Source organism: Cervus elaphus, chromosome 19 (genome assembly GCF_910594005.1).
Source record: "Cervus elaphus chromosome 19, mCerEla1.1, whole genome shotgun sequence".
NCBI classification, from domain to species: Eukaryota; Metazoa; Chordata; class Mammalia; order Artiodactyla; family Cervidae; genus Cervus; species Cervus elaphus.
The window spans coordinates 4,257,192-4,267,310 of record NC_057833.1 but is presented as its reverse complement, the minus strand read 5'-3'; the positions used below and the strand labels follow the sequence as shown (position 1 = coordinate 4,267,310).

General features: G+C 39.7%; 1 non-coding gene across 1 annotated transcript; it reads left to right on the top strand.

Annotated features, from left to right (window-relative positions):
* The first annotated feature begins 4,645 nt into the window (after positions 1-4,645).
* LOC122676254 lies at positions 4,646-4,794 on the top strand. The gene has a single exon (XR_006335524.1). It is a non-coding gene; the product is annotated as a small nucleolar RNA SNORA57 (small nucleolar RNA).
* The last annotated feature ends 5,325 nt before the right edge of the window (positions 4,795-10,119 follow it).

Below are 10,119 nucleotides of genomic sequence, written 5' to 3'. Positions count from 1 at the left end.
GATTTTGTGATGCCAGCATAATCTAAGGGAAGCAAAGAAATTCAATCCTCCAGTGACATTTTTTTTTTGTCCTTGAAGGGATAACATGCACGTTGTTGGTCTAATCTCCTGTTCCTGGCCCAAACTGTACTCTAACCGGAGTCCCTTTGAATAGACCTGTGATTCAGATGTGATGATGTCACGGTTTCCAACAAGATGGTATTTTTTTCCTGAAGATCCTTAAGTGGTGTAAGTTACCAGGGTCAAATTTGCTCTAAGTGGCTATGTTGGAAACTGCAATTTCAAATGCATTTTCTTGATAAGTTTTGATTATTTAACCTAACAGCTACACAATCTTTATAATACCTCTTAACTGAGCCTCACTCACATACAAATTTTAATTAAATCTTTAACATAGTGTTGTGATTGAATTGAGATATTATGGGTTGAGATACGGTATTGACTCGTTCAGCAAGTACTGTCAAACAGATTGTCTTATTTACTCTCAACATCACTTGCTTGTTGGTTTTACTTCTTTCTCTTCCAGTTATATTTTAAAATAAATTTTCTCTCTTAGAAGTAGCATGTACAGCAGAAAGCATGGAAAACAAAGAAAAACTCAAAGGAAGCAGGTAGATAAGTCATCCTATATCCTGTCATAGAGAGACAGTCTCTGTCCTGTTTGGTGAGGCCTTGTGATGTTTTTTTCATGTGTATTTATTGTATATGGCTTGACGAAAACTGTATACATCATACCCATAGCTTTGCACTTGTGTTTCTCACTTAATAATATATCAGGGTTATTTTCTCATTGGAGATGTTGAATGGCTGAATAGCATCAAAGTCTAAGTCATAAGCTGCTGCAGGCTGCCTTGCCATGGTCCAGTGGAAATTCAGTCCCTCCCTCCCCACTGCAAGCCAGGGTTTGGTCTAGTTCAAGGAGCCATATTTTGCATTCTCAGTAGAGGGTCGTCCCCTCAGGAATGTGGAGCTGATGATGCCAAGTGCGTCCTTGACCTTCTGGGTAGAATGGAGAGCTCTTCTATTTTCTCAGGCTTCTGCCTGATAAGGGTGATCAAACAGCAAGATTCAAGATTTATTACTTGGGAATCTAGTTTATTTGCAGTTGTTTAGACCTCTCAGTCATGTCCTGATCCCTTTATCCAGTTGCTGTCTTAATTTAGAAACTCACCAACTGAAAGCAATACCAATTAACAGAACCCCAAATGTTTCAGTTTGCACCCTATTTACCATTCAAAATCAGTTTCTTTTCTTTTTTGTTCTCTTTCCTTGCCATTGCTACTACTGTGATCAATATCAATATTTCAAAGTGGCTGCGCACTTTATTTCTGTAAAATGCATCTCAAACATGTTCATTAGTTGTTAAAAAATGTGAAGCAAATGGAAAATTTATCTCAAAATCTGATTACAACATGTATATGAATGGGTGTATGTAGCTGTGATGATCATATTCTTATATGTGTAATTTTTAATAGTGCAAAACCAGTTTTTAAACTCTTTTTCTCAAATATATCAGTTAACAATTCCTGAAGTTGTTAGCAAGGTGATTTGGGACCTTGTTGCATTTTAGAGCCTAGGTTTTAGAAGTCTTAGAAAAGCCTAGATAACTGAAAATAACCTTTTTTCAAACCATAAAATAATAACAACAACAATAATAACAGTTATTTCATTCATACCAGGCCTGTTCTACCTAAGAACTTTTCATATTTTATTTCGCTGACTTTTCAAAACCACTCTGAAACGTAAGTACTCTCCATTAATGCAGGTGAGGAAAGCACAAGTGAGTTCTTCAAAGCCTAATTTTGAATAATTTTCAGTACATTTTCTCCTAAAAGAAGCAAAGTAAGAATCTCAATGCTAACTGCTCTCCTCTCAGAGTTAAAAATGATACTACTCATAGGAACATGAGTCATCATACACTGAAGAAGTTTCCCTGGTGGCTCATGTGGTAAAGAATCTGCTGGGAATGCAGGAGACCTTGGTTCGATCCGTGGGTTGGGAAGATCCCCTGGAGGAGGGCATGGCAACCCACTCCAATATTTCCCTGGAGAATCCCCATGGACAGAGGAGCCTGCTGGACTACAGTTCATGTGGTCGCAAAGACTTGGACACGACTGAGTGACTAAGTTCACTTTATACACATTATTCCTGATCCTCATGTGGTAGATTGTATTTGTAGCTACAGTAATATCTCTTTTTCTCCCCGGACTGGCTCCTCTGCACTATGACCTTGCTACTTCCCTATCAAGTGAAGTTAATTTCTCCACCCGCTTTCATCTCTGTGGGCTCTGTGACTGCTTTGACCAAGAGAATACGGCAGAAGTGACATTGTGCCAGTTGCAGGACCCAGGCCTGAGGGGCCGAGCCGCCTCCACTTCCTGTCTCTAGAACACTTGTTGGAAGCCAGCCATTACATAACGAAGTGTGACCATCATGCTGCAAGAAGCCCAAGCTGTATGCAAAGGCCCTGAAGCAGGCAGTCAGCAATCTACGGCTCACAGGCCCAACCTAGCCCACTACCTGTATTGTAGGGCCTGTGAGCTAAGAATGGTTTTTAATGCTTCTTAACAGTTAGGGGGAAAAAATCAAAAGAAGAATAACATTTTGTTGTATGTGAAAAGTATATGGAGTTTACGTGTCAACATCATAAAGTTTTATTGAAATAGCCATTTGTTTACATTATTGTCTATGGCTGTTTTCACACTAACAGCAGGGTTGAATAATTGTGACAGAGAACATAAGACCCTCAAAGCCTAAAATATTCACTATCTGGCCCTTTACAGGAAAAGTTTGCCAAGCTCCCACCCTAGAGGAAGAGAAGGAAAGGCTGGGAAACACTAAGGCACTCATACACATGAAGGTATATACCTACGTCATGCACCTCCAACCTTCAGCCCAGCCAACTCAATGGATGCCAGAACTCAATGGCCGAAACAGAGACAAACTGCCCAGCTGTGCCCTCCCCAAATTCCTGACCTACAATATTGAAAGCAAAACAAATGCCTCTTTTAAAGCACTAAGTTTTGGTAGCCAGTGACATGGCAATAAATAATCAGAACACCTTACAGTCTTACCCTATAAAAATAAGTATTATCCAAATATTTACGATGAGGAAACAGAGGCTCAGCAAGATGGAATGACTCATTCAAGGTCACACAGCTGGTAAATAGGGAACTGGGATTTTAACCCAGGTCCTTTCGCTTCCTAAACCTTATTTATGACACAGTTAACACCATAATTTTGACCTTTTCTCTACTGCTATTCATTGTATGCCCAAACTCAGTCTTCATTCATTTAACAAATGTTTATTAACAAATAAACATTTAACCAATGTTTAACCAATTGGTGTTTAACCAATGTTATTGCACGTAAGCACTGCACTTAAGCTTTGTGGGGAAACAAAAACTGAATTCAGATAGAATCTGAAGATTTTACTTAATTTTTTACTTAGCTAAGAGGACCAAGAGTAATAACAATATGAGGATACTGAAAGTTTCAAATTCAAAGTCAGCACATTTATTCTGAAGCTCAAAATTTCAGAAAAGTCCTACCTTTGATCCTAATGTCACAGCCTTAAGATTTTTTTTTTTTTAAGAATAAGTCAGTCGATAGATGAAAAAAAAAGGCTGATTGAAAGCTCATTCCACCTACCCACAAACTTACTTACATGTCAGTTGTTTTTTAAAATTTCAGATTAACTGTGTTCGCCCATGTTTAAAACAGATGTAAAAGGCACCTGAATAGAAGTTACACAGCTGGAAACCATTAGGATTGAAAAGCAATGCAGAGAGGAAGCAAATCCTAGGGAAGGTAATTTTGAGGGACCAGGGTAAGGAACGTGAAGGGAAGGGCAGAGGATATTCCATGCTGTTTGCCAATCTTTTTCTGAGGTCATTAGTAGAGGTCACTCAGTGAAGACCATCAGCTGGGAACACAGCTGGATGAAAGCACTAAGGAGAGAACTAAGGCAATCATGGGTTTAAGGCTATTTCCTTGCCTATTAAGGGCATCTTTGCCATCCTTCCTGGTGTCTTGAGGGCAGAGAGCTGACACACAGTCTGTGGTGTGTGACCACTGGCTCATGTCAGCTTGCAAGAGGTAGTGTTAAAATTTCAGAAATTTTGGGGAATCATTTGTTAAATCTCAGTAGCTTGAAATCAGTTATAGGGAGAGTATTTACACCATGCAAATTGGCAAATGCTAAATATTAGGGTTTTTTTCCCCAGGAAAGCCAGTTTACCAGCACTCCACCAAGACAGAGTCCATTATAATGATTAACCAGGAGTCAGCAATCCTTTCAATACTTAGTTTACAATAAATACAAGCAACCATTGCAATTACAATCATGCTTTAAATTACTTTATGACATGAGAAAAAAAAGTTGGAATTAAAATCTTATCTCTAAGATAGTCTCAAGAATATTAAAACACAGCTATGTATTGCAAAAAATATTAGAAGAAAAATAAATCAGTATCTTCACAGGTTTATATTTCGATTGTGGATTTAGAGTGGCTTTTGTCTTCTTCATTATAATTGTATCTTTCAAGTATTTTATTCTATGAAAATCAAGTGCTAACTTCTTAATTTAAAATCCATTAAAAACGATGTGCTTAGGCATTAACTCTTTTAAAATTTTATTTACAACCCTCCTTTTCTTGGCGGGGGTCGGGCGTGCAGTCCCGATCCGCGTAATGTACGGAGGTAGAGGGAACGGGCTCTGGCCCCCTCGGCGTCATGTCTTCGGTACCGGCGGCCAGCAATCCGCTGGTTCTATCCTCAAGCGCCGGGACACACAGCTCCAAGGAGCAGGGCAGAACCGAGGTTCAGCAGGCTCCTCCCGGGGGTACTCACACCTTCTCCTTTGAAAAAAAAAAAAAGTAAAATAAATAAATAAAATTTTATTTACAGAGGTGACAGAAGGAAGAGATATAGGAAGAAAGAATGGGAGGGGAGGGCTTTCCCTTCCACCTCCTTTCAATCCTGTGAGAATGGGATTGAAAAGTAACCATCGCAGGACTTCCCTGGTGGTCCAGTGGTTGAGAATCTGCCTGCCAATGTAGGTGGCGTGGGTTCGATCCCTGGTTGGGGAACTAAGACCCCATATGCCGTGGGACAAAGCTAAAAAATTAAAAACAACAAAAAAAAGAAGACTAATCATCCCAATTTGATGGGGCCAAGAGTTCTGTCAGGAGTTGGGGACGGGAAGGGTAGAGAGGTAGAAAGACAAATGGATAAGGAAAGGCAGCAAATATATTGATAGTAGAAGGAACACTATAATGAGAATCACAAGTTCTCTTTCTAGCAGCTAGCCTGAGAAGTCATGTGATGATCATATAACTTTGGGAGCATCAATGACATCTCTAAAGTGAGTAGATTACACTAGAAAATGATGCACGGGTGCCATTCTAATCCAGACCTTCTGGGCTTCCTTGGTATTCCAGTGGTTAAGAACCCACCTTGCAATGCAGGAAGACACTGGTTTGATCCCTGGTCCGGCAAGATCCCATATGCCACGGAGCAGCTAGGCCCCTGTGCTACAACTACCACTGAGCCAGCACTCTAGCGCCCAGCCTCAACGACTGAAGCCCACTCGCCTCGAGCCAGTGCGGGGCGACTAGAGAGCAGCCCCCGCTCCCGCGACTAGGGGAAGCCCTCATGCAGCAATGAAGACACACCACGGCCAAAAAACTAAATAAAAAAACCGAGCAAACTTCTGAGACCTTCCTGTTGAGGACAGCCAATAGAGTTAAATGGCCGGCAGGGTGGGGGTGGGGGGCGGTGTGCGCAGCATGCCGCTCACCTGACAAACGAAAGGACGTGCGGAAGTGCCGGAAGTGCCAGAAGACTACAAACGAACGGAAGTGCTGGAAGTGCCGGAAGTGCCGGAAGACTACAAACGAAAGGCAGTGCCGGAGAAGGGAAGCTTGCTAGAGGGGAAGTGAGTCTGGGCAAGGGGGGTATAGGTAAGTGTTATTTAGTGATGATGCTCGAAGAAAGCTTTGCTCTAATGAAAAAACTCAGAAGTATCATTAAAGGGATGTTTGGGGACAAAAATAAGACTTCAATTTTGTTTTATATTATGCATAGATGCACAGCTCCTGCTTTTACAGATATATTTCTAACTTCTACCTAGAAGTTTCTACATGTGGTCTGCACTCCAGGATCCCTGATTGCATGTTCTAAGGAGTAAATCAGGCATTTTCTAGTATATACTATCAGTTTCCTGGAACTCAATAGTTTCTTGAGTACTTCAGACATGTCTTAAAAATCCAGATCTTATGGACACCTTATCTTTGACAAAGGAGGCAAGGATATACAATGGAAAAAAGACAACCTCTTTAACAAGTGGTGCTGGGAAAACTGGTCAACCACTTGTAAAAGAATGAAACTAGAACACTTTCTAACACCATACACAAAAATAAACTCAAAATGGATTAAAGATCTAAATGTAAGACCAGAAACTATAAAACTCCTAGAGGAGAACATAGGCAAAACACTCTCCGACATAAATCACAGCAAGATCCTCTATGACCCACCTCCCAGAATATTGGAAATAAAAGCAAAACTAAACCAATGGGATCTAATGAAACTTAAAAGCTTTTGCACTACAAAGGAAACTATAAGTAAGGTGAAAAGACAGCCCTCAGATTGGGAGAAAATAATAGCAAATGAAGAAACAGACAAAGGATTAATCTCAAAAATATACAAGCAACTCCTGAAGCTCAATTCCAGAAAAATAAATGACCCAATCAAAAAATGGGCCAAAGAACTAAACAGACATTTCTCCAAAGAAGACATACAGATGGCTAACAAACACATGAAAAGGTGCTCAACATCACTCATTATTAGAGAAATGCAAATCAAAACCACAATGAGGTACCATTACACGCCAGTCAGGATGGCTGCTATCCAAAAGACTACAAGCAATAAATGCTGGAGAGGGTGTGGAGAAAAGGGAACCCTCTTACACTGTTGGTGGGAATGCAAACTAGTACAGCCACTATGGAAAACAGTGTGGAGATTCCTTAAAAAACTGGAAATAGAACTGCCATATGACCCAGCAATCCCACTTTTGGGCATACACACTGAGGAAACCAGATCTGAAAGAGACACGTGCACCCCAATGTTCATTGCAGCACTGTTTATAATAGCCAGGACATGGAAGCAACCTAGATGCCCATCAGCAGATGAATGGATAAGGAAGCTGTGGTACATATACACCATGGAATATTACTCAGCTGTCAAAAAGAATTCATTTGAATCAGTCCTAATGAGATGGATGAAACTGGAGCCCATTATACAGAGTGAAGTAAGCCAGAAAGATAAAGAACATTACAGCATACTAACACATATATATGGAATTTAGAAAGATGGTAATGATAACCCTATATGCAAAACAGAAAAAGAGACACAGAAATACAGAACAGACTTTTGAACTCTGTGGGAGAATGTGAGGGTGGGATGTTTCAAAAGAACAGCATGTATACTATCTATGGTGAAACAGATCACCAGCCCAGGTGGGATGCATGAGACAAGTGCTCGGGCCTGGTGCACTGGGAAGACCCAGAGGAGTCGGGTGAAGAGGGAGGTGGGAGGGGGGATCGGGATGGGGAATAAGTGTAAATCTATGGCTGATTCATATCAATGTATGACAAAACCCACTGAAATGTTGTGAAGTAATTAGCCTCCAACTAATAAAAAAATTAAAAAAAAAAAAAAAAAAAAAAAAAAAAAAAAATCCAGATCTTTTCCAGGATCACATTATAAAATAGATGAATCTCAAAAATACAGTAGAATTTTCATTAGTTGTTAACTCTGATACTAGTTAGTTTAGTTAGTCTGATACTAATAGTTCAGTGTGAGTTCTAATTATCTATTAGTTATCTATAGACATTAGTTGTATTAAGTTATTGGTTATTTCTACAGATGGTTTTATGTCTATTACAGTTATTCTCAATCATATGGAAGAAAAAATTCTTTTGAGGTAATAAGATATGATGGTTTCAGACTACATATTTTAAACAGTGCATTTTTATCTTCTTATAAACCTTGATTCAAAACATGCCACTTGCATGCCTTTTCCTCCAAGAGAACTGTGGTTGTTTTTAATGACTTTATCAGTGAGCAAGTCATATAGGTATATGAAGCAGCAAACTAGTTGGTTCTTTCTCTCTGCTTTAATTGTATTTTTGAGACGTTGCAAGAAAAACATCAATACTGCCTTTCACTGAGCCCATCTTCAAAACAGACCTGGCTTGGTCTGGCTTCCCCAAAGCAGTCTTCTGTGCTGTGTGGGTCTGGGCGTTGAGGACACAGACACATCTGTAACCAAACCAGCAAGCGTCAGTGGGGGCTGAGATTCATTTCTGTGGAATGAGAGCCTCTCATTCCTTTGTTCTCGATATTTCCTGGCACAGTGTCCACAAGCACATGCTATTAACAGATGGTGGAAGGCATATTTGGGATTTTTATCATAACATATCCCCCATGCTTCCATCATGCACCAAAGAACAGAGATGTATGGGCTAGCTGGCTCTATCACAGCAGGATAAAACACATCAACTTCAAAACTCCAAAGGTTCCCATGACAGCCTTCTCCGCTCAGTTTGATATGATTTTCTATCAGAACAGAACCCACTTCAGCAGACCAGTTTGTATCAGATTCCTTTTAAGATCAGTGGTTACTATGAGAGAGGTTGGTTTCTGCAGAGCTAAGTTGATCTGGTAAGTTGAGGCACACATCTGTGCCCCAGAACTGGGACCAACAAGATGGTCAGAGACCTGAACTTTGTGCAGACAACTGCGCCTCAAAACTTATGCAGATGACAAGTTCTCATTTGCTTAACCCCATAGTTATGTGCTGAGCAAGTTTAAAAACAAAAAAAGCAGGAATAAGTGTGGAAAAAACTTATGCAAAGAAACTGAGAGGATTCATTTTGATTTCTTGTCCTTGACCTGACGTTTGTTTCTTGAATGTCTTCTCAGTGCAGTATCAAAATTGTTGAGGCTGGCTTTATAAAAGCATGTATCTATTGCACATTTTCTTAGGGAAAATTAAATTCTCTGTGATTAATTGGTCTCTGAAGAAATACCATCCATGATGTTCACAAGACTCTTGTGGATTTATGCAGCTTGCATTATCCAAAGAATTTGAGAGGTTTTGTTAAAAGTATCTGCTGGTTGGGAATATTCACATTACATCTGAGATGATTAAAATTGCAATACTGTCCTCTTGGCAGATTCCTGAGCGCTGCAATCAGTGAGGTTTATATTTGGTGGTCAGTGGCATGGCTAAAGAAGTAGCTCAGAAAGCTTGAAATCTAAGATGGCACTGTGTTTTAGCTGGTGGGTGGGGCCTGGCACTGACTCTGGAATCAGATGGCTTAATTCAAGTCCGACTCTTTCTCCTACTAGCTAAATGACTTTGATCAAGACACTGGACTTTTCAAGCTTGATTTCCTTATTTCTAAGTGGGCATGAAAACACTATCTGCTTCATAGGGTTGTTGTAAAAATTAAATAATATATGAAAAGAACCTTGTATAGAGCATGGTGCATAGTATGTGCTCCATAAACATTAGCTATTATTATTCATACAAGGTAATAAACAGGCCCAGGTACCTAATTTTCAGGCCCCAAGGCCAAGTGAAAATGTAGGGTCCCTTTTTTAAAAATGCAGGGAAAAAATAAATAAATAAATAAAAATAAAAATGCAGGGAAAATACCATTGATGGTGTTAAAATATAAAACATTTCTTTTATTCCATTCCCTCTCTTTCTTGACTGGTCACGATATTGTTCTTGTTTTTGTCTAGTAGATTTTATGTTTTTAGAGCAGTTCAGGTTTATAGAAAAATCTAGCAGAAACTAGAGTTCCCATATACCCTTCTGCCCCCCTCCGGTTTCCTCTTTTATTAATGTAATTATTTCCATTACTGTAATACATTTGTTATCAACAGTGATACACCATTAGTAACTAGGATGATAATTTACACTAGGGTTCACGCTCAGAGTTGTATACCTTTGTGGCTTGTTACAGGTGCACAGTTGTGTATCCACCATTACAATATTCTCAAGACTGATTTCACTGCCATAAAATTCCTGTGTGCTCTACCAATTCA